Source organism: Prionailurus viverrinus, chromosome D1 (assembly GCF_022837055.1).
Source record: "Prionailurus viverrinus isolate Anna chromosome D1, UM_Priviv_1.0, whole genome shotgun sequence".
NCBI lineage: Eukaryota > Metazoa > Chordata > Mammalia > Carnivora > Felidae > Prionailurus > Prionailurus viverrinus.
The window spans coordinates 93,536,002-93,561,898 of NC_062570.1; the positions used below are offsets into that span (position 1 = coordinate 93,536,002).

Here is a 25,897-nt window from a genome sequence, read left to right on the forward strand (position 1 = left end):
TAGGTCTTTTCTCTTAGGGAGTTTTACATATGAAGCTTGAATTCACACACACACACACACACACACACACACACACAAACACACACAACAACAACAATAAATACCTCTCACACAGAGTTCTGTTAGTAGCCTGATTTGTTTATAACCATGAATTGAAGTCAACCTCAGTGGTAACTGTGTAGAGTGAAAGCTTTATGGGAAGTTACTTTCCTATGCTTCACTCCTCTTTGCACCCCTACCCAGAATGCTCTCTGCTTTTCCATCCTTCCCTAGCAAAACAAACCACCCTTCATTCTTCTGGGCCAGGCCCCAAGGTCACCTCCTCCACAAAGCTTTCTTCATCACCTTCCTACTCCTAGTTATCTTTCCTTTGAGTTTCCCCCAACATTTTATTCATGTCCCCAAAATAGTGCCTATCACAGTGCATCACATATTTCTCATTCTACAGACCAGGTTTTTCAACCTCATTACTAATGGCTTTTGGAGCAATATAGCTATTATTTAATGCCCTGTGAATCGTAGGATGTTCAGCAGTATTCCAGGTCTCTACCCACTGGATGCCAGTAGCAGCTCCCCTTTGATTGTGACAAATATTCGATTGAGACCAAATGTGTCTCTAGATAGTGTCGAATTTCCCCTTAGGGGAGGGCAGTATCACCCCCAGTTAACAACTCAGTTTTAGATCACGGGGACCACATGAGTAGTGACTGTGCTTTTTTTCATCCTATACACATGGGAATATCAGGCCCATGGCAAACGGTTAATTAAAATCTGTTGGTTTTAATGAAATTACTCTCATTTCCCAATAACTACATACTGCATTATAAAATGCATAAAATTCATACTTTGTTCAAAAGTGAAACAAACATGACTGCTAAATTAAACTCTGGATTCAAGGAAAATGAGATCAAAAGTCACTGGATGTCAAAGTAGAGAAAATACTTCTTGGGAACCTGGGTGGCTTTGTCACTTAAGCGTCTGAGTCTTGGTTTTGGATCAGGTCATGACGTCATGGTTTGTGGGTTTGAAGCATGCATCAGGCTCTGTGCTGACAGCTCAGAGACTGGAGCCTGCTTCAGATTTTGTGTTTCCCTCTCTCTCTGCCCCTCTCCCACTAATGCTCTGTCTCTCTCAAAAATAAACATTAACGAAAGAAAATTTAAAAAGAAAAAAATACTTTTCCCTATATATGTAAGAAATCAAAAAATCATATATGCATTGCATATAATTATATATATGAACTATATTATATAAATGCGTGTATACACCCATACACATAGTAACTTTTCATAGAAAACTACGTTCAGAAAACTGGATATATGTAACCTGATATCTCTAAATACATCATACCTAACATGCTTTGTTCAATACAATATGCAGTCAATTGCTAGGTTTTTTTTTCCCCTGAAAGCCTCATTCATGATAAAAGTGATGCTTATTTTGAAATTTCAAAATTAGAGGGAGCTGATTAAATAAAGAAGTGCAGACAGTACGATATTGCCTTTCTTCCTGATAAGATATTCATCTCTTCCCAATTTGGTGCAGAACAATTTAAAGTCATCTCACTTTGTTTATTTCTGTGGACTAGTTAACCATTTATTTGGCCTGAAATGCAGAACCAGTACTATCTTAATATCAATTTATGATGAAAGATTTTTTCTCACCTTGGAATAGGGAAGCCCTGGCATATCTTCATTTTTTTCCTGAGCTGAGGTTGCTATTAAAGTTCTAGAAGTGAGGGGCTCCTGGGTGGCTCAGTTGGTTAAGCAACGACTTCGGCTCATGTTATGATCTCAGGGTTTGTGGTTGTGAGTCCTGTTTAGGGCTTTATGCTGACAGCTCAGAGCCTGGAGCCTGCTTTGGCTTCTGTGTCTCCCTCTCTCTCTGCCCCTCCTCTACTTGTGCTCTGCCTCTCTCTGTCTCTCTTTCTCAAAAATAAATAAATATTTTAAAAAATTTCTAAAAGTGAGATATATTTGTCTTTTCTCTTAGTAGCACATCTGCAGAGTCTGTTATTCTCTGTTATTCTCACTGGTAGACTGTAAGCAGCAGCAGGTGCATTTGGCAAGTTGATAATTTTTGCAAGAAAGAATTGCAAAAACAAGACCGGCCCCTCCTGAGCAGTCAGAAAGGTGGTCACTCAGCACAAATATGCATGATCTCAGAGAAATTATGCAAGACCATATTTTCAGTTGCCACGTTTTATTGGTTGCCTCTTTTTGGTTTTAGATACATGAATTATACTTTTCATTACAATACTATGAGATGGTGATTATTCCTGCTCCTATAAAGAGGAAGTTATTAAATACCAAGATAATAAAAAAATCGTGTGATGTCATTTAACTACTCGGGAAGTGGACCAAAATTCACCCCGTGATCCTTCTCAGGTACAGACAGCAAGCACCTCAGAGTACACAGTAGTTCTTTTTGCACCCACTCCTCCACAAATACCACCCACATGCAGATTCAAACTTATAACCGGGGATATTTCTACAATCTTCACTCCCTCACCCCCGGACTGTCCTCAGCCCCACAGGCATGCAGAAAGGAAAGTAAAAGTCACCAAAATGCGAAGGAACATGCACTTTTGGAACAGTCTGATTCTGAGGTTGAGGGGCCTGCATTCCTGAGATAAGAAACAAACAAAGAAACAACACTTTCACCTCCTCATTTTATACCAGTGGGTTTCCTGTTCTCTGGTTTCAGTTTAAAGAACCTGGGCTCCAATAAGTTACTTTAATTTAAAAGAGCTTACATCATTCCTCACACGGATTTTGCTCTTTAGAATGCCTTGACAAATGTCATTTTCTGCTATTCTTGCTGCAGCATTTTGTGCTGTGATAGAACAGACCACATGCTCACCTGGGTCCTTATACTGTAGATGCATCTTGGAAGGCCACTTTTCAAGTTTCATTTGGTCCCTTCTAACCAGCTACATGAACACAGCTTCACTGGGCGTCAATGAATCACTGATACTTATTGTCAACCTATTATCTTCTATATCTCTCTATCTCTCTATCTATCTGTCTATCTATCTATACCTATCTATCATCTATTCATTCATCAATCCAACCCTCCATCCTATTTCACAGTATCAGAGGACAAATGAAATATTACAGGTGAAAGCATTGTGTAACCCACAAAACATTATTCACATCTAGCAACCAAGCAATTTCATACACACACACACACACACACACACACACACACACGCACACGCACACACACACTCATACAGTACCCCAAGGAACAGATGGCTTTCAAGAAAAATGGATCTTACCACACACTTTAGAATTACAAGTCAGTGCAGAAAGAGTCCATTTTATTCTGATAGGGGTGTGAAAAGGTCAAGTATTGATTTAGCCTTCTAAGAGGAGACAAAAAATAAAAAGGCCTTCCTGAAAATATTTACTACATTTTGCTTTCATTCAGGGTTTCTGTGCAGAGCAGAGATGGTTTGAAGCCCACAGGATGGCAAAGATAAAATGGCCCAGCTTATAAATGTGGGCTTGGGATCAATTTTACTTGTCCCTATGACCTTTAATACACAAAATGGAAAACTCCTATATTGTTGCAGTAGAAAATGTATGAGAAATGAAAATAAAGCAATCAAAAGCTTTATGTAATTCATATATTAAAATATACAGCATGTTTTATGTTTACTCATAAATAATGTTTTGTCAAAGCACTTTCATATAGACATATCGCTGCACCAAACATAAATATTTTCTTTTTGACAAATAGAAGACTTTAGACTCATCTTCCCAGGATTTAAGTGTCTCTCTCTTTGCTACTAAATGAAGTGTTGGCACAAATACTTTAATGATGCCTGGGTGAAATTTTAGGGATGTCTGTGACTGTACAGAAAATAATTTTGTATCAGAAGAGATTTCTCTCAATCCTCAAATGTATAAAATGTTCCTTGGCATTTATCCAGATAGTAGCAATTCCTAAATATTTTCATTGGTGCTGCAAAAGCATCTATGCTTAATTCCAACGTTATCATTCATCTAGATTCTCAGTGTATACTTTTATGTTCAAATAGCTAAGGCTACTTCTGGACTAGGGAATTCAAGAGGAGTTGTAAAAGATTTTACTGTCTGGAATATGTTTGACTTTATAATGGTATTCTTGGAAACCAGAGGCATCCCAGAACACTACCAAAAACAATCTCTTATTGTTTGTTTGCTTGTTTCCGTGGTGTTTCTGACTAAATACCAAGCAAATGGTATGCAGAAGCTGTGTAGAATCACATAAATCTTGTTTCGCTTCCTAGATATTTTTAGCTGAGGGACATAAGACATGTTACTCAATCTCTGTAAGTCTCCATCATTTTACATACAAAATGAGGATGACAGTAACCATCCCTAAAAATACCCACGATGATCAGATGAAATTACCAGGGTATATGAGTTCCTGTGTTACCCTGTTCTTACTTCTCTTCAAAGGATTGGGGTGAACATGGTTTATTCTTGGTCAGCGAGGTGACAGAAATAAACTGATTTATGGATTAGTAAACCTAACCATGAACATGCACTATAGCCCAGGAGCTACCCATTGCCTTCGGTTCAAATTCAACTGAGGGACCTTGTGTGAGTCACTTAACCCTTCTCCATCTGTGACTGTCGACTTTAAAATGGGAAAACATTGAGATATTTTACTGTGTTGTTTTAAGAATTAAATGAGTTAATACCTATAAAGTACTTAACATATAATAGTATTATTTTCAGGAGCCCTTTCCATTATAATGATGTTAGTCCCACTGTATAACTTGTTACAGTAATAAAGCATGTCCTTTCCCCCTGTGTTAATCATAAAAAATGAATTCAATCTCTCTTCATAGAATCTCTAAGGTAGATAGAGAAAATAGCTATCTGGTCAGTAAGCTTAATTCCAGGCACCAATCTTTTCTGATCTTCCCTGTCTCCTTGCAGGTGACAGTTGGGTTATGGTTGTGTTACCAAATATGAGTGTCAATGCCGCCAGACTGGCAAAGCCGCACACTGCTGAACCAAATAAAACCACACACTGCCAAGAATGAATCTCAGCCTTTTATCCTAACTCCTACTGAAAGGATGATAGGACTGATAACATACAATGATGTTAGTTGTTTACACTTTAGTTAAAATATGGGCAGGGAAGTTGACTTTGAAAGATGCTAGAGAACACAAGGGCACTGAAGGTCTGAATGAAGTAGAGTAAGGGGAGTAAACAGAGTGGAAAGGCTGGACAGGAAGGTTTGGGAAACTGCAACTCACTTCTACACTTCTCTGAAGATGATCTTGACAATCCATACGGTCGAGACCAATAAAGGAAATCAGAGAATGATGTTTCATAATTGTATTGCTATTGTGATAGATCACTTTTAGGTTTTCCTATACTTTCTTTTTTTAAAAGTGCAATACATATCATAAAATTGTATGTGTGTGTGTGTGTGCATGTGAATGCATATTTTAATTAACTGTTCAATGATATTCACTGAATGCCTACCAAATAGCTTCTTCTCAGAACTGAGGATGCACCAGTGAATAAAACAAACAAAAACCTTTCCTCTTGGAGCTTACATTCTAGAGGAGGAGATGGGCAATTGAAACAATGAGTACACTCTATTACATCTTAGGTGATGATAAGTGTTTGAATAAAACTAAGCAAGGAGCAAAGCTAGGAAGCATGAAGATAGGGCTGTACTTTTACATCAGTGGTCAAGCAATGATCTCCCTGATAAAGGTGACATTTGAGCACTCTTTGGTGCCATAAGGGTTCCTTCTCTAGAACTCAGGTGATGGACAGTAAGTACAAAAACGCTGAATACGGAGCAAGCCTGATATATCTGAGAAACACTGGAAATTTCTAGAAACTTCCATGATAATTTCAGTGATTGCTCTGAAGTATTAATATAGCAAGGGGGACAAATGCTCAGTTCTCTGATGTATCTGTCCGCATAATCTAAATACGTGAAAACCACCCAAACATTATGTACAACCTCTGGGACAGCTATTTTTTTTTTAACATGCAAAGTACACTTGTTCAGCCCCATAAGGCTAACCCACAGGGTGTTTAGGCAAAGGGACAAAAAACTCAATGTATCTGCTCTTGGGCTGTGTGACTTTGTACAGGCTAGTTGGCCTCTCTGAATCTCAATCCACACGCTCACACAGTAGGAGGAATGCAATGGGTCCCATGCTTGTTGCTGAGTTATTCTAGACTTAGGTTCGAAGGCACTTGATGCAGAATCATTTGCTACACAAATGTGAAACATTTTGGTAAAATCTCATTTATGCTAAGGCCATTTGTCTGTCCATTTCACTTATACGAAAGACAACTCAGTCTTTAGAGGGAAGCCAAAATGTTCCATAGAAAGCCAATTAGGTATTACATTACTGATACATCAAACATCTATATTTTACTTCTAGGAAAGTTCAAAGCTCTTACTCAGAGTCCAATTATTCATTCCATAGGCATAATTCTAAATTCTTGAATACATCAGTTTCTAGTACTACCACTGGTCGACTTCAGCTTTGGGATGCATTATTGTTTTAGTTATGTTGGATTGGCTTGGATTCACTCACACATTCTGGATAGCCAAGTCTGAGAACTAACAATAGAGAATTGTTAGTAAAGCTATCTGGGTATCTACAGATCAGGGTAAATTTGTAATTAGGGTAAAAATCAATCTGATTCATGGAAGGGAGCTGAAGTTCTCAGCTTTTGAATAACATAAGTGTGAGATCAAAGCTAGGATCACCACCAATAATTAGAGTCATACTGAACAAATTACTTAATGTCTAAGCCTCCATTTTATATTCTTGGAACTGGAGGTAATGATAAAGGTCCTACAGGGTTGTGAGGAGTGTTGGAAATGAATTGTGTAGGGAACATCATAGTAGAGTGAATGGCATAGTTCCCTTTACTTCCTTCACTGCTCTACACACAGGATCCAAATGTAAGACCCTGGCCTCTGCAGACCTTGACATGCTCAGCACAAAGCTATGCCTGGAAAAAAACCAATACTCTTAAGCATTTACATGAATGTGTGCATGAATCAATCAATGAACAAATAAGCAAATAAAGACATTTATAAATCAACTCACTAATTATACTACCAAAGTTCCTAAATCCTTAAAAATCAGGAAGGGAGACAGAATACCCCTTCATCATATATTATCTGACTAAACACGAAATGGCATAATATTCCCAACTGCAGATGGAGAATCTTTCTTATCTTTACAGTAATTCAGTAGGCACAAAGATATCAGGTTGAGCAATGTGCTCCTAGGTGCTCTGGCAGAAGGCAGGAAGTCATTTTCTTCAGACCAGGCTTTAGCTTCAGCCACAGTTATTCATTCTCTTTTGCAAGGAAGAATTCATTTAGGTCTTCGGGAGACAGATGTATCAAGCCATCGGGTGTTTCTGCCAATCACCTCCTGCCAAAGCCCTGATGTTTTATTTTATTAGTGCAGGCACTTTCCATTAATTTGGATACTGTTTAAGAGTGTTAGTTCCAAAGGACATTGTTTTTTGGCTCTTCTTTTTTGAAGGACTATTTAATACATTACTGCAATGAATTGGCCCCTTGCCAAGAAAAAAGCAGTGACCACCCAATTCTAATCAGTTTCTGACAATATGATCTGAATGTCTGGCTCAACAATATGTTTATTGTGCTCTACCTGGAATTGACAGAAATACATCAGAAAAATGCTACTGGCTCCATAGTAAAGACTAAATAAAACACAACACACAGTGTTTTCCTTCCTTCCTTCCTTCCTTCCTTCCATCCTTCTTTCTTTCCTCCCTTCCGTCCCTCCTTTCTTTTTTTCTTTTTTTTTTTAATGTTTATTTATTTTTGAGACAGAGAGAGGCAGAGCATGAACGGGGGAGGGGCACAGAGAGAGGGAGACACAGAATCGGAAGCAGGCCCCAGGCTCTGAGCCATCAGCCCAGAGCCCGACGCGGGGCTCGAACCCACGGACCGTGAGATCGTGACCTGAGCTGAAGTCGGACGCCCAACCGACTGAGCCACCCAGGCGCCCCTATTTTTTTCATTAAAATAAGAACATAAGAGCATTCTACCATATGTCAAGTATAACAGATACTGGTGATGCCAAAACACATGTATTCACATCCCCATTCTTTCCAGTTTCCTAAGCAAACCCCAATTTTATTCAGGTATCTATCCCTGCATGCAGCTCTCAAGGCAACCTCAAAGAGTGGGTCCTGACTCATCTGAGACAATTATTGGTGTTTCATTTTCTCTGCTAGTGATTGGTTTGGACATACAATAAAGGCAGACTTAGTGGAGATTTCTGAGAAAGTTTTCCTTACTCTTAAAACACTCAAGGAAGACATCAGTTCTTCTGTCTTGGGCTCACTCATGTCAAGATGCGATGCTGATCACTGTTGTAATCTCTTGTGACCACAGGGGGAGTTTGACTAAAGACAAAAGTGACAAGCAGACAATAGGAGAGCAAAATGATAGAAAGATGTTTGTCCTTGACGCTGCTGTTGAACCACTGAGATAAACCAGAAGCACTCTTCCTCTGTATGTCCCATGCTGTGTGGAAATAAATTTCCTTATTTTTTTTAAAAGCCAGGAGAGACAACTATTATCAAAGCCTACACTAGGCTGTGGTAGAACATCAACAGAGTAAATGGTCCTGTAAGACCATTAGCCCTTCAAGAATTCTGGAATACCATGCGAGTTACTCTGAATAGTTAAATATTACAGTAACGTACCAGCCTCCTAAAAGTAGCAAAATTTAGCACTGTGACTCATTTGTATCATGCTTCAGAGTCCCTACCTGAATTTTTTATCTCTGTCTACAATTATAGTGAGGGGGATCTTTTATAGTGATGTACCCAACTGTTGGTCCTCTGGATTTGGACCCCGTCTAAGTGCTCAGATACTTGTACAAACTTGCTTCATCCACAGCTCTGATGTTTAGAAATGAAAAATCCAACTCAAAAACAATTTCTGCCTGGGGCGCCTGGGTGGCTCAGTCAGTTAAAGGTCCCACTTCGGCTCAAGTCATGATCTCACAGTTCGTGAGTTTGAGTCCCGCATTGGGCTCTGTGCTGACAGCTCAGAGCCTGGAGCCTGCTTCAGATTCTCTGTCTCCCTCTCTCTTTGCCCCTCCCCAGCTTGCATTCTGTCTCTCTCAAAAATAAATAAACATTAAAAAAATTAAAAATAAATAATTTCTGCCTAAAACTCCCCAATTTTTTCAACTAATGTTTGTTTCTCAATTTTCTTGCATGCATTTGGGGAGTGATAATTATTTACACTATCTAGTTGCAGCAATGTGTATATGTACATTGCAGTAATATATCTAATTTATTTCATGTGTGTAGCCTTTTTTCACCAACTAGAATTTAAGATCCTTAGAAGCAATTCCTATATTTTCATTATATCACTTGCAGGCTCTAGCAAAAAGGCTACTTATAGAGAACATATTCAATCATATTTTGTGACCAGTTAAGTTGCTAACCATATATGGGAAATAACAAAAATCTCAGCACCTTTTTCCTTCTACCATGAATGTTTAAACTTATCTTTTATTAAGCCTCCAAGTACATTTGACTCTAACCTAAATCTGGTCTGAGTGGGAAGAGTGAAAAATCCTGTACTCTTCAAACTATTCTTTGCTTAAAACCCTCTGTCCATCTCCCACTATAATGGATGAAGCATAAGCCAAGAAGAAGTGTTCCCTTGCTGCAGCTGAATTTCTCTGCATCAACAAACCAATGCACCCAGCAACAAATATATCAGAGTAAGGAATGATGGAATGGTTATCAACCAAGTCCACATGAAGACGACAGCGAAGAAAATAATTAAGAGCTACATTCTATCCGTTGTTTACCAATGTGCCAGGCACTGTTACATCCATGAGCTCTTTTAATCCTTGTGACAACTCTATTTGATCCCACTGCTGTCCCCATTTTGCAAATGAGGTACACTAACATGCAGAAAGTAGACTGACTTTCCCAAAGTCTCACAGCTGGGCCAGTTGAGAGTCAGAGCCAGAATTTAGGGAATCAGGCTGAATCTCAGTTTTTGCTGTAAACACACCCATCACAAAAGGTGTCCTTTTCTCCATAGGTAATGCAACTCCATAAATAAAAGGAATGCTTGCACAAAGAGCTTTCCTGAGAGATGACAGGGATGCATACCAAACACTATCATTCGCACAACCAAATTATCGCTGAAGATAGCACCTAGCTAGGAATAGAACTGCCCACTAACAAGCAACCGTTGACATCTGTCACCTTTCTTCTCTCCACATCATTATTTTTAAAGTTAATTTTGCCTCTTTTCAGAAGATAACTAGAGAAAAATCAATACAACTCATGCATATACAAATTGAGAAAAAATACGTGTCCCAAAAGAACGACACACATATTATTCAGGCCGAATTCTCTGCTAGATATATAAAGGAAGCAGCTCTTTTAAAAAATAATATATAGTAACTTTAAAAAGGATAAAGAGACACTGAATGTTAGTGTAAAAGAGAAGAACAAACTAAAGTTCACTGGGATTTCTCTCTCTCCCCCAAATTAGGTAGGTTAGGGTTAGGTTTTATCAGAAGGGAAGACCATATGTTGCGGCTGATATGTTTTCCAGTGTTCAGGAAGAGGCATCAGAAGGCATTCTTCAGTGGGGTAGCAAATACATGTGCCTTTACTGAAAGACTATAGAAACCACTTCGACCTTGCCAACCCAATATTTAGCAAGATTATAAATCTGGGGGATAAAACAAGTTTCAAAAGTTATGAGATATGGAAAAGGCAGGATGCAAGTAGCCGGGTTCCATTATGGACGCTTATCTTGAACACAGAGACCATCACCATATGGTGCTGGAAACAAAAATTCCACTCAGTGATGAAGCTAAAGAAAAGGGCTTTTTCGGTCAGCTGTTGGTATCTCCAACATGCTCAATGGAGCCAGACACTCAGTCCCCCACTGGAAAAACAGGACAAAAGAAAACATCAAAACCGAAACCAAAAACAACAGGAGAGATACTACCTAGCTCCCTGAAGAGAGCAGAATCTTAATAATATCGATGTATTGACAGCTCCTAATTACGAGTAGCTACAAAATTAGCTTCTGAGGCAGAGAGGAAATACAGCAGTTAGCAAAAGCACAAGTTGCGTGCAAGTCTATCTGACTTTCACACTGCTAGGATGGGATCAGTGATTGGAAACAAAATTTTTAACAGTTCCCTGTAAAAATGGTAAGATTAAACCGGTAGGTTATTTTGAGGGTAAAAGAAGTTAATACACAATGATAGAAACTGTTCGTTGTCTCCCCATATCCATTTTCCTCTTCTCCTTTTGGTACCCCTCAAGCAGGGATGCTCTGGTGCCGAACCTCAAAGGTCACCACCATTCACATTATAACCTGTAGGAATATTTCCTACATTTTTAAGCAGCATACGCGGCTACCCAGCAAGAGTCTAGCTTCTCTTTGGGCCATGGCAGGAAAGTCTGTTTGTGTAACTAAGTTCTGAATGACAGAACGTGAGTGTAAATGATGTATGCTCCTTCAGGGTCACGTTTGCAAACGAAGCTCTGGGTCCTGGATTCTGGTACGTAAGTATGGTTTTGCAGAACCAATCCCATGCAGAGGGACATCAAACCAGGCAGGTTTGGGAACAACCACATGGGGGGAATGCAGGTCCCAAGAGGATGCTGTGGAGAAGTTCACCCCCACCGCCTTGTCTACCCACCTCTGTGCTGTTAATGTGAGAGACACATGAAATCTAGATCTTGCTTGATCCATTCTACTTTAGGTCTCTGTGTAGTAACAGCTGGGGCTGATTCCTCTTTAATACCTACGTGTAAAGAACTTAGAACTGTGCTTGGCACATAGTAAGCTCTCATTAAATGCTAGTGTCCAACTCTCTACGTGAAAGAGGCAGTATTTGAAAACAGAGAGCACTGTGTGCCTCCAAAGCCCATGTTCTTTCCTTTCCGGGAGAGAACGCTGCCTCCAGTGCACGGAGACTGAAAAGGCAGAGATATTTGCTAGAAGCACGTCAGTTGCCAACACTTTAAAACCTCTCGTAGTTGAAGTTGCTTCCCCCGCCCCCCAACATTCCCCAATTTTTAATGCTAGTCTCAAACTCATGATTTAAAAAAAATGATATTAAATTTAATTTGGCAAGTCACTTTAAATTCTTTGACCCTTGAACTTCTGCTCCCTCCACCTGAGTCACCCCATAAAACACAGTCATGGTGAGAAACATAAGGGTCCCCAAAGAACTATACACATACTATTCAGGCTGAATTCTCTGGCTGTCACATATAAAGGACTTGCATCCTTTGGACCATAAAAGTTTTTTTTTTTTCTTTTTTGTGGGGTTTTTGTTTGCTGGTTTGTGTTTTCTGTTTGTTTTCTGTACTGATGAAAATCTCTAGGCTCTCCTTGAAGAGCCAAGTCTGCAACCTGATTTGCATGGGAACTCCTATACCACCCTTCTTGCTCTCAGTGCTTACCTTGGGCAAAACTGCCAACAAGAGGAATTTTGGCTTCAGGATAAACCGGAGCCTGCTCTCATTTTCCATCCAGTCCAGGGCAAGAGTGGGGGGCACTGCCCCTCCCAACTACTCAGCTGTCCCCATCTGCCCAGCTCTGGAAATTCACAGATTTGAAACATACACAGACCATCCATTTCTACATATATGGCATGACTAATAGGCTACTTCAGGGAAACAGAGAAACACATTGTCCACTATTGCTTTATAATACTGAATTAAATAGCTGCAGGTCAGGGGTCTCATGCCACACATTTAAAGGGCAGTCCAAGTGGTTTTTAGTTCTGGGAACAACAGGGAAATCTGTTGTTTTGAAGGCAACATAGATTTAAGAGAAAGCCTTCTCTTCTTCTGCTCACTCCCCCTCCCACCTCTAGCACAATTAATGCTTCCTCCTTCCAATTTCCCATCCATTTTGTGCAACATTCTATCAACATTTCTTCCATTGTGCTATAAATATCTGCTCCCATGTCTTTTTCCCTGGGAAGGCTCTGTAGGTCTGTCTTTCATTATCCTCTTGGCATGATTGATCTCATTACTTTGCCCTTTTACTTTGCCTCATGTATTTCATGTTCATGCTTTCCAGTGTCATTTTATTATTGCAGCTGTTGAAGTAATTTAAATGTGCTTTGAAAATATACGTAACGTCGGGAAACTTATTTTTCAAAGTGAACAACACAGATTTAGACACTTAAAAAAGGGCTTCAATTTTGCCCTGCTTCCTGAATCCTCCATAGTCTAAGTATTTCGTTAACTCCATCTGCAACCCCAAAGTGTCTCAAATTAAAGACCACACTTCAACTGAAGTCACAACCAATGAAGAATAAATTGTTCTCTTTTCTGGAGGACAGACGCAGCAGGTTTCAAATATTTCAGCAAAACTCAACTCCGAACAGCACTAATGGTGCCATTTGGCACTAATGCATTGTCAGGAATTAAAATCTGAATGGTAGAGTTCAGAACAAGAAAAAAAAAAACATATCAATAAAATTCAGCTCAGGCAGACAAGTATGTGGTCGGCATTCGATGGAGGGATTATATGCATACATAAATAAACCATTAAAATCCTCCCGCTAGAGTCTGCTCAATTCATGGTGATTTGAGTTGCTGCGGGGGCAATGGCAAATCTAAACATAATTTGTTTGTTTGCAGGATGAGAAGGAAGAATTTGACAGATTTTAAATATATACAGATAGTCCATTTCTGCATTTTTAGAATAGTTAATATAATACTTCAGTCAAAATATGAAGCACATTTTCCAAAGCATCTTTAAAAAAAACGTAAACCACTCCAGTCAGGTCTTATATTCCACAGCACCATCTAAATTCTTTGGCAAGTCTATCCACGTGTTATACTGAGAACAGTATTGCTGGAAGTACTATAAATGGAAAAGGAAGGAACAGACGTTTATTGAATCTCGTGCATAGGTATCTTATGAAATCTTTACCACTCTCTAAGGCAAGTTTATTAACCCCATTTAAAGATGAAAAAAAAACTGACTAAGGATTCCTATCTTTCCCAACAGAACATATCTGGTAAATAAAAAAGGAGACAGGATTTAGCACAAGATTGCTTTGGCTGTAATATGCATGTTCTTTCCATGGTCTTAGACGAGTTGGGAAAATCTATTTCAGAATGTTGTATTTCAGAGCGTGGAACCACTTACTCTCTGTCACACACACACACACACACACACACACACACAATCACTCTTTTTCTCCTCTCAGTCAAGGGATGGTTACTACCCTCTCCCTGAAACCTTCCCTTTTTTGACTGTCAATGGCACCTACTGCTCTTAATACAGAGTTACGTTGTGAGAACATACTGTTATTAGGAAACTGGGGAACTAATTCTTAGACCTAATTTTGTGTCCTCAGATAGAATATAATAATTCTCAACCTAAGAAATATGCCAAGTTTCCCTTATATATGCTCAGTGGCATATGTAATCTTGCCTCCTAATAAGTGTTTAATCAAAACTTATTAATTTTCTAAGTTATTATAACTGAATTGTATGATATTAAGGAGTGGCACTTCATTCCATACGTTAAAGGTTTCAACGCAGTTGAGGGCAAATACATTTTATATGAAGCTATTGTATTTAAATGAAGTGCTTAACAGGACCTTGTGGGGGCTCTTTTGTGCAAAACTAATCATGGTACTTTAAGGTATAATATGTTTAAGTATTAAGTTTGCTTCAAATGAGAGTAGAACTGTACACTGAAAAGAAAGTAGGGAAATACAGAATGAAGTTGAGTGAAAATAACATTAGGTTTAAATACTAGAAAGTGTGATAGACTCCCTGCCATCTCCGGGAACATACTTAATTTTCTATAACCACTGGCTTTCTGTTTCATAAACTTCCTACTTCAAACCTCCATTGCTTCCCCTGCTCCTATTCCATCTGGAGATGAAATTGTGTGTGGACAGCAAGCCAATAAAAAGAAGAGAGATTCAAATCTTCAAGAGAATGGCAGGGGGCATCCTAGTAAGTAAGGATCTGCACCCTTGTATCACCAAATTTCCATAGAGTACAGGAAAGAGCAAGAATACCTTTGTGGGAGAGAGAGGAATATTTTATACTCAGCCCCATATTACTGGGTGCTGAGGTCTTTAAACACAAACAGTGCTTTCTACTTGGTTGGTGACTTATCAAATCACCTAGTACCTGCCTTTTTATAATAGGAAATGAATACCATTAACTATTGCAGCTAAAGACACTTCAAAGCGAGATACAAGAGGGTCATGATTCATGTTGCATCACAGACTTTCTATTCAAGAAAACCTGGAAAAAACCATCATGCTTCTTAATTTGAGTACAAAGAAAATTGTTTTGTGGTTCTGAGTTTATATTAAAGAAATGTTGTGTATGGTTTATGACTTTTATGATTTCATACAGAGCTCTAAAAGTCATCATGAAATTGTATCATTCTGAACAGCATTATACATTGAAAAGAAGATGGGGAAATATTAAAAGCATAAATAAGCCTTCTTTAGGAAAACCCGATCATTTTCAGAGACCAGATTAGTATTTATGTAACATCAAACTGTGGCATTGCCAATCAGTAAGAAAATAAAATAGGTTTCAAAATACGGCTTTTAACACATGACATTTTGGGACCCATATGGAAAATCTATATAGAACCATGATCACACCACAGGCTGTATGTATGTACTTCAGGATCACTCATGGACTGATCCAAAAGGAAACATGCTCATACGGAGAACCCATCCCTGGAGAGTGTGAATCAGCAGGTGAAGCTCCAGGATATGGACAACTTTATATTTCCTCAGGAGATCATGAGGCACGGTCAGGTTTGAGAACCACCAGTCCAGGGGCTCTAGGTAGAATCACATAAGTATCTTACTTCACCAAGCCCTGTTGTTTTCAACCCTTTTTAAAGCTGTTTTGAATTCTGTTTTTTTTTCAGCTTTCACCTTCTGAAGGATGAAGCTAATATTGATACTTAAAGGCTCTGTGTTTTAGATAGAACTTTAGCTTATAGGCCTCAAACAGGATTACTGTGAATTTATTTAAAATCTACAGCTGATGTTGCTATCTTAGAGAGTTTTCAGAGTCTCATCCCAGCCGTACTCCTCATGCTAGAAACATGATATTTCTCATAATGAAAGGTAATAGCAGTGATACCCAGCAGTCAAGTCAACATTAAATGTCGGTTTAGCCTCGGGGCGCGTGGGTGGCTCAGTCAGTTAAGCCTCTGCTCAGGTCATGATCTCGCCGTTTGTGGGTTCGAGCCCCCCACGTTGGGCTCTGGGCTGACAGCTCAGAACCTAGAGCCTGCTTTGGATTCTGTGTCTCCTCCTCTCTCTGCCCCTCCCATGCTCCTGCTCTGTCTCTCAATAATAAATAGACGTTAATAAAATTTAAATGTCTGTGTAGCCTAAATAAGTATTCCACCACAAAGAATGTGTTGAAAGTGAATATCATAAGGAATAACAGTAGTTAACATTTATTGATTTCTTACTATGTGCCAGATAATCTGCTAGGTGCATTTTTTTTTTTCACTTAAGGATAACAGAATGAGGTGGGTATGACTCTCATCCCTATTTACAATGACTATTATTATACCTATTTGTTATTATCTCTACTTATGGTGAGAAAGCAGCATTTAAGAAATAGAGTGCTAAAGGAGTTCGAAGTGATAACACATGATGATGTCTAAATTCAAAGTCTACCTTCGAACTTGCTCTGACATATCCCACCATACCAACCCAAACTGATTATCAACACTACTCCGCAACAATGACAAAATCAAACTAACAAAATCCCACCATTTCTTTCTCTTTTATTTAACCTGAGACCTGTTTCACTAAATATTACACAATACGTCCATACCTCAGTTATTATGGGTTCAACTGAAGACCACACCAATAAAGGAAATATCACAGGAAAGCAAGCCAAATGATTTTTTTTTTTTTGGTTTCCCACTGCATATGAGAACTACATGTGCAGTAGTATCATGTCTAAAAGGCAATGCACAGACCTTAATTAAAAGGATACTTTATTGCTAAAAATGCTAACCATCATCTGAGCTCTCAGAAAGTCATTATCTTTTTGCTGGTGGATGGTCTTGCCTGATGTCGGTGGTTGCTGACCGGTCAGAGTGGTGGGTGCCGAAGGCTGGAGTGGCCGTGGCAATTACTTAAAATAAGACAAGAGTGAAGTTTGCTGCATTAATGGACTCTTCCTTTCATGAATGCTGTCTCTGTATGATGTGATGCTGTTTGATAGCATTTCACCCACAGTAGAACCTTTTCAAAATCAGAGTCAATCCTCTCAAACCCTGCCGCTGCCTAATCAACTAAGTTTATGTAATATTCCAAATCCTTTGTTGTCATTTCAACAATCTTCACAGCATCTGCCCCAGGAGTAGATCCCATCTCAAGGAACCACTTTCTTTGCTCACTCCTAAGAAGCAACCCCTCATCCATTCCAATTTTATCATGAGATGGCAGCAATTCAGTCCCATCTTCAGGCTACACTTCTAATTCTAAATTTCTCATGCTATTTCCACCGCATCTGCAGTTACTTCCTCCACGGAAGTCTTGAACTTTCAATGTGTTAAAAAAAAATGCAAAATTTAATTATCTGTGAAGTACAATAAAGTGAAGTGCAATAAAATGAGCCATGTCTGTAAATAGCAAAATTGTACGTATACTGAATAGGCTATTGCTAAATAGCCTTGGGTTTGTATACTCCAAAGGATGCAAATGTCTCATCCCTGCACCACTCCAGGAGTAAAACATTCCTGAATAACAAGTTTCAGGAGATCAAATGGGGGTCTGTGGTAGTCCTTATATTTGAGGCAGATCCTGAAACGTCTGGCTAATACATTCCCTTTTAGAACTTAGAATTCCTTCCTAGCATCTGTATCTTCTAAAAGAAGTCCAGAATGGAAGGAGGCTATATTACCCACGACATATGAAACTAGTCCACATGTGGGTTTCTAGGGCAAGTCCAATGATTCTCCAGAAAGAGCAACTCTTGTGCCCTCCACCTTACCATTCTGGTTGGACAGCCAAGCTGATGGTCCATGCTTGCTGGAGGTGATGAGGAGGCATTCCTTTAGACGGGTACATAAATCAGGTCATTTCTTCTGTTATGGTATTGATAGCTCTACAATCCAGTTAAGGAAACACTGCGCAGTCATTGTATCCCTTTGCTAGGGCTCCCATAACAAAATACCACAGGACGGGTGCCTTAAACAACAGAAATGAATTTTCTCACAGTTCTGCAGGCTAGAAGTCCAAGATAAAGGTGTCACAGGTTTGGCTTCTTTGGGGCCTCTCTCCTTAACTGGGAGATAGTCACCTTCTCACTGTCATCTTACAATCTTTCCTCTGTGTGCATGCATGTCTGTGTCCAAATTTCTTCTTACAAGTCCACCAGTTGTTTGGAATTAGGACCCACCATAAAGATTTCATCTGTATTATTTTAGTGTTTATTTTATTTTTGAGAGAGAGCACGAGAACACAAGCAGGGGAAGGACCGAGAGAGAGTGAGACAGAAAATCTGAAGCAGACTCCGTGCTGTCAGTGCAAGGCCCAATGTGGGCCTCAAACCCACGAACCATGACATGATGATCTGAGCTGCAGTTGGACGTTCAACCAACTGAGCCACCCAGCTGCTCCAAGACTTCATTTTAATTTAATTACCTCTTTAGAGACATAATCTCCAAATTCAGTCACATTTTGAGAGGTTAGGGTTAGGACCTCAAAATATGAATTTTGGAGAACACAATTCAGCCCATGACTGTTTAAAAAAAAACAGAGAAAGATTCTGTTCTATTTTATTTATAGAAGGTCTACTTTTTCAACCAATCTAAGAACGTGAATCCTTCTTACAATAAGGCAGAGGCGAAGAGAGGAGAGGGTGGCGATTGACTTTTATTTTCACACAGTTGCTCTTTGCACAGTTGATTGGAAGCTGGAAACTCAATAAACAAAGATTTCCGCTACCACTGGGTCTACAGCTGCAACTAACAAGATCATTGACTGTTTATAGGCAGAACGAAGTTGAAAGTTACCATGCGTATCAGGTGATTTTGATCACAGTAGTGTACACAAACAATCTGGGTAAGCTAGCTCTAATACTTTTTTTTCTTTCTGTTTTTGTTTCCTCAGTAAGTTGGCTACTGGGAAAAAAACTCAGCATAATGACTTTGGAGCACCCACTGCAAGCCAGGTGTTGCCACAGAGTCTGAAACCCTCAATTTGAGTATCGTTTTAAAAACCATAAGAGACTTCTATACTCTAAAGGGATAGATGCACTTTAGGTCTCAAAATAATTTTTATCAACACGCCTAGCCCCTGTGCAACCCAGATATATATCTTACCCAAAGAAAAGCAACTAGCTTGCTATTGCAGGACCAGTTGCCAAGGGACCCTTTCCTTTCCAGCAGCCTGTAAACCCCAAACCTCTCATAGATAAAAATTATGTAGTGTCCTCTGCTTTGCCATCTGTTTCCATCTTTTCAACAACACTGAATGTGGGAGCAGCTGCATTTCACAGACGAAGAGAGGGAGCTTCTGAAGGGTTAAAGGATTTTTCCTAAGTTACAGAGCACAAAAGGTCGGGAATGCAAGTTGAATTTCTTCCCTTACTAACTTTACAGCTCTATGTAACAGAGAGGATTTCATACCTAACATATACTGGTAGTGGCTAGCATAGCATAGCAGGCATTTAAGAACTTGCTCTGAACTGGACTACATCAAATGTGTTCACATCCTGGCTCAAGCTGAAGCTGCCTCAGTGAGTATGAGCTTGGGCTGCCCTGCCACAAAAAATTACTAAAACAATATTTCTGCTCAACCTGAAACCTCTCATTCTCCACTCCCATCAATCCTGAATGTAGATCGCCATTTGTCAATATGGGTGAGGGGACATGAGGATCTCGTAAGGAAGGACTCTTTCACGGGTGACACACACATGGACATCTTGGTGGAGATCAATGGCTCCGTTCAGAACTGCACCCCAGACTTAGGGAATCATATGACAGCATTTTATCATATCACATCATATGACGTGACAAACTAGGAATGAACCATAGTATGCAGACCACTTGCTTTATTTCCCAACTCACTCACTTATTAATATAATTCCAATCAGTCTAGCATTAAGTCCCATCCTTAAAGGTTCTAAGTGAAGTTCAGTGCTATAAAAATGTCATTAAAAACCTTAGCATGACACATCAATCCATTCTTGCATATTACAATAGGCAATAGGCATTCTCCAGATATATATTATCAGTCCATTATAATAGGCATTCTCCAAACTGAACATAAACTAAACACAGATACACTCAAGAGTTCCAGAAAGCTGAAGGTTTTCATTAGGTGGAAATTACATGAAAAGATGGAACGAATAATGAAAAAATATTCTGAGATTTCCACAAGAACCAGCCTTATAGCCTTATAGTTAGCTTTTTTCCACCAGTAACCTAAAAAAAACAAAACAAAACAAAACAAACCCCAGAAATAGCAACAATAAAATTCATCCACAAAGTGTGTAATACTATGAATCCAATCCTATACACTCTTGAAACAAAATAAAATGAACATCTGGGAACATAATAGACCCAAACCTTCCTTGGTATATCCATCTATGTCTGACTCAAACACTTAAGCCTGTGATAAATATATAAGAGGGTGGCTATGAGTTCTGACCTTACACATGATGCAGGTAAATCCACTTCAAGAAATAGCTCTCCTTGGGGTGCCTGGATAGCTCAGTTGGTTGAGCATCTGACTCTTGATTTTGGCTCAGGTCATGATCTTACAATTTGATTCATGGGATCGAGCCCCACACTGGGTCCTGTGCTGACAACACAGAGCCTGCATGGGATTCTCTCTTTCCTTCTCACTCTGCCATGTCCTCGCTTGCTCGCTCTCTCTCAAATACATAAAAATTTAAAAAAAGGAAACAGCTTTCCTTTAGCGAAGATCCACAGAAGTGATTCTCCTTGAAATAACTGAAAAATTGTGTGCATTGAGGGAGGAGGAGAAAAATCCGTTAGCTTTTATTGTCTTTGTAAGGTGTGTAAGACCCAAAGAGAAAGAACAGTTGATCCTGGGTCTATTCAACTCTTAGTGCATTAAAAATAAGGAAAAAAAACATGGGCGCCTGGGTGGCTTAATCAGTTAAGGGGCCAATGCTTGATTTCAGTTCAGGTCACGATCCTAAGGTTCTGAGATCAAGCCCAAGTGTCAGGCTCTGCACTGACAGCATGGAGCCTGCTTGGGATTCTCTCTCTCTCCTGCTCTCTCTCTGCCCCTCCCCTACTCACATGGGCTCTAAATAAATCAACATTGTTTAAAAGAAAAACAAAAGGAAAGAAAGAATAAAATTGTTGCTAGTGGAAATCTTAATTTCAATGAAACATCTTCATTTGCTTCAAAGTCTCAAACAAAAATCATCCTGGAGGAAAGCAAGTCTTATTATAAAAGCATTAATTAAATTATTCAGACTGCATGAACAGAGTGTAAACCTATGATTCATTCTCTTTTTCTGTCACTGCAAAGACACCGAATGAATTACTGCCTCAAAGGGGGGAAAAAAGATTCCTGAATGATAATATATCTTTTAAAAGGGGTTGTATATGTGAAAATTCAAACTCCTTGACTAAAAATTGATAATCTGTATATACTAGCTTTCCCACTCTTAGACACATATCTTACTTTGTGGAATGTACACACGTATCTCTTGAGTCCACAATTATACAATTGTATCAAAACTATCCAAGGTACCCAATGTTTATTTTAATCAATTATTCTCATGCAACTGCAGAAAGATATTAGGAGCTGAAATTTAGCAGAAAGTACATTCTCAAATGGAAAGCAATGTGAAGATTTCTTTAACACATTTTTTTTTCTTTTTACTTTCAACTGTTTAGTTGGGCTATATCTCTGCTAGAAACAGTTAAAACAATAGTATCTGGATTTTAAAGGAATGATATTTTAAAGGAATGCAAAGAGTTTAAACTTCTTTAAAAGTTTATTTACTTATTTTTAAGAAAGAGAGAGAGCAGGGGAGGGGCAGAGAGAGAGGGTGACAGAAAATCTCAGGCAGGCTCTGTGCTGTCAGTGGGGAGCTGGACGTGGGGCTCGAACTCATGAACCCTGAGATCATGACCTGAGAAGAAATCAAGATTCTGACGCTTAATAAACAGCCACCCAGGTGCCCTAAGGAATGTTGTTTTGAAATCATGTTTTTGATTATAAATTATAGAATGAGCAATGATTCTATCACACTTAATTCCAGCTATAAGTAGATTCCCTTTATAATGAAAAATGTGTCATTCTTGTACAAATGTGAAATAACCTTTCATTACTCTATTATCTCCCACATTCTATTTGTATTTTTTTTTTTTACTTTTTAAAAATTTTTTGAGATAGCGTGAGTTGGGGAGGTGCAGGGAGGGGGGTGGGGCAGAGGATCCAAAGCAGGCTATGCACTGAGAGCAGCAAGCCTGATGCCTGAGCTGAAGTCGGACCCTCAACCAACTGAGCCACCCAGGAGCCACTCTATTTGTATTTTTTTTCAATATATAAAGTTTATTGTCAAATTGGTTTCCAAACAACACCCAGCGCTCATCCCAAAAGGCGCCCTCCTCAATAGCCATCACCCACCCTCCCCTCCCTCCCACCCCCCATCAACCCTCAGTTTGTTCTCAGTTTTTAAGAGTCTCTTATGCTTTGGCTCTCTTCCACTCTAACCTCTTTTTTTTTTTTTTTTTTTTGCCTTCCCCTCCCCCATGGGTTTCTGTTAAGTTTCTCAGGATCCACATAAGAGCGAAACCATATGGTATCTGTCTTTCTCTGTATGGCTTATTTCACTTAACGTAACACTCTCCAGTTCCATCCATGTTGCTACAAAGGGCCATATTTCATTCTTTCTCATTGCCACGTACTACTCCATTGTGTATATAAACCACAATTTCTTTATCCATTCATCAGTTGATGGACATTTAGGCTCTTTCCACAATTTGGCTATTGTTGAGAGTGCTGCTATAAACACTGGGGTACAAGTGCCCCTATGCATCAGTACTCCTGTATCCCTTGGGTAAATTCCTAGCAGTGCTAACTATTTGTATTTTTAATGACAGTATAATGCTGTTACATTGCAATGTGTTATACAGGAAAACACTGCAAGTAGAATCCAGACTTCTGAGTTATTATCTGCCAAGAAATATACATGTATAATTGCTTATGTGTGTATAAAAAGTATACATTTTCAATATGCATATATGTATATGCATTTATGTGTGTATATATGCATATGTGTACACACGTATGCATATATTATATACACACATAAAAATTTCAAATATTAAGTTAGAAAATTTTTAAATTTAAATGCAATGTATTAGGGAAAACTGTCATGTTTGTTTATTCTATGACAAGTTAAAAGGGACTTAACAATTATCAATTCAATTTGGTCCATATAAGAGAAGACAATATGACCTTAGGCTTCTTCTTTTTGTCTGTCTTTTTCTTTCAGAATAAAGTTACAAATATAAAATGGCTGTACTATAAAATGAAGAGCTAACTATTTGGAAAAAAAATTTCTTAAGTAACTAAAGATTAACAACTAATTTATTAAAACTAATTCTTGGAATTATATTCATTCAGTAATATTTTAAAACAATGTATAGATATGTTTTAAAACTCAAAGTAGTGTCTTAAAACACAAATGTATGAAATGAATTTAGTAGTACTATTTGACATAGTAATTCAAAATAGTATGATAATGAAATTTACAAAAGAAAATTTACTCAAATTCATATTGCACTGTAATCAGAAAGATTAAATCTTGATATTAACAAATTCCAAGGTTTAAGTGTTCACTATACCATTTATTTTCTTTCAACACTGACTGAGTACCCACTATATATCAAAGAGGAAGACAAAGAAGAATGAGACTGGCTTCCTACATAGAAAAATCTCTGTGGGCACCTGGGTGGCTCAGCCAGTTGAGTGTCTCACTCTTGGGTTTTAGCTCAGGTCATGATCTCATGGTTCATGGGATCAAGCCCTGCATCAAGGTTTATGCTGACAGTTCAGAGGCTGCTTGGAATTCTCTCTCTCCCTTTCTCTCTGCCCGCCCCCTGCTGTCTCTAAATAAATAAATAAATAAACTTAAAAAAATAGGGGCGCCTGGGTGGCGCAGTCGGTTAAGCGTCCGACTTCAGCCAGGTCACGATCTCACGGTCCGTGAGTTCGAGCCCCGCGTCGGGCTCTGGGCTGATGGCTCAGAGCCTGGAGCCTGTTTCCAATCTTGTCTCCCTCTCTCTCTGCCCCTCCCCTGTTCATGCTCTGTCTCTCTCTGTCCCAAAAATAAATAAACGTTGAAAAAAAAAAATTAAAAAAAAAAAAAACAAAAAAAAGGAAAAGCTCTGAATGCTGTGGGGAAGATATTTAATAATCATGTAATTACTAAAGGATGCGATAAGTGCCATGGCAGAGATGTGTATGCGGTGCGGGGGGAGATCACCAGAGGCTACTACCAATGTAGCAATGGGAAGATAAGGTCAATTTATGCTATCAATCAGCACACGCTGCACATGGAACAAATAAATGAACTGTCTAGAGACAATGACACTTAGTTCAGGACTTTTACCAGGGGTGCAAGGAACAGAAGGTATAGAAAATCAGAAACATAAATTTAGTACATTTTTCTTTTAATCCAATTACTTTAGACAAGTAACTGAACTGCCTGGATGGGCTCCAAGAAAAGCCTCTCTTACAACGGATGCTACTCTATTACAAACCATGTTCTACTCTATTTTATCATACAACATATATTATTAGCTAGATACTATTTACAGAGATTTGAAAAAAGACATGAATCCCTATATAAATGGAAAAAATGTCAAAAAAGTAGGTAAGCACAATTCTGTGACAAATGGTCACCATACCTATCATTCACTGGCGGTTACTATGTATAGAGAAAAAAAGAATGAAACAAAATGTGATTCCTGGAAACAAACATGAAAATAGATTTCAAGTCAATACTTTTCCTGAAAACCAGCAGATGGCTCTGATGCGAGGTGTGGAACCCTATTACAGTTTCTTATATAAGTCCTTTCTGATGGAAAGGAGGTGAGGATTTCAGCCCCTGTGGAGGTCTACTTTCCTCATGGGCTTGGGGCCAGGTGGGCAGTGGCCATGGGGGCATCTGGCATGGAATAGATATCACTAAAGTCTCAGTAAGCATCCAAAGAGTATTCACCAGGTATATGAAAAGTAGAATTGAAGCAGTGGCCAGTAAGCAGGGCAAGGTCAAGAAGAACAAGCAATGATTGTTTCTATAAACACAAAGTCACAAAGAATGGAATTCTGCCCACTGCAGTATCGGTCATTTGGCTGTTCCCCAGATGCATGAATACTTCTGAGAAACAGCGAGATAGCTATCTAGTGTGGGAAGTCAAAGGAGATTTCAGGGGGAGGGAAAGATTCCCGTCAAGCCTCTGGCCACATCCAGGGCTTCCCTTTTAATGAGTTAATATAAACATCAAACCAAGTGCTGAATCAATGAATTCACCTACTTAATTTCGTAGTTAATTAGTGGAAGCAAGTCTGAAATGAAGTGCTTACCCTGCGGAATAGCCACACACACACAAAAAGGCAACTCTACTGTGGACGACTTGGCTAGACATAGATAGGAGAGGAAAGAAATATATTTGACAAGCATGATGGAAAAAAAAGGCAGAGGAGGGTAAGATGTGCAGAAAGGAAATTAGCCATCGGGAATATCCGAGAAGGGGAACAAGAAAAATGCATTCCCACTCTCTCTGGCAAATATAGTCCTGTTACCTGCAAACAGTTCCGTGAAATGTCTTAGACTT

The 25,897-nt window shown here is 39.0% G+C and overlaps 1 protein-coding gene across 4 annotated transcripts in view; it reads right to left on the minus strand.

The window, feature by feature from the left end:
* Positions 1–25,897, minus strand: part of LRRC4C (leucine rich repeat containing 4C) — a 165,309-nt gene that overhangs the window by 120,547 nt on the left and 18,865 nt on the right. The gene's annotated exons all lie outside the window — the stretch shown is intronic.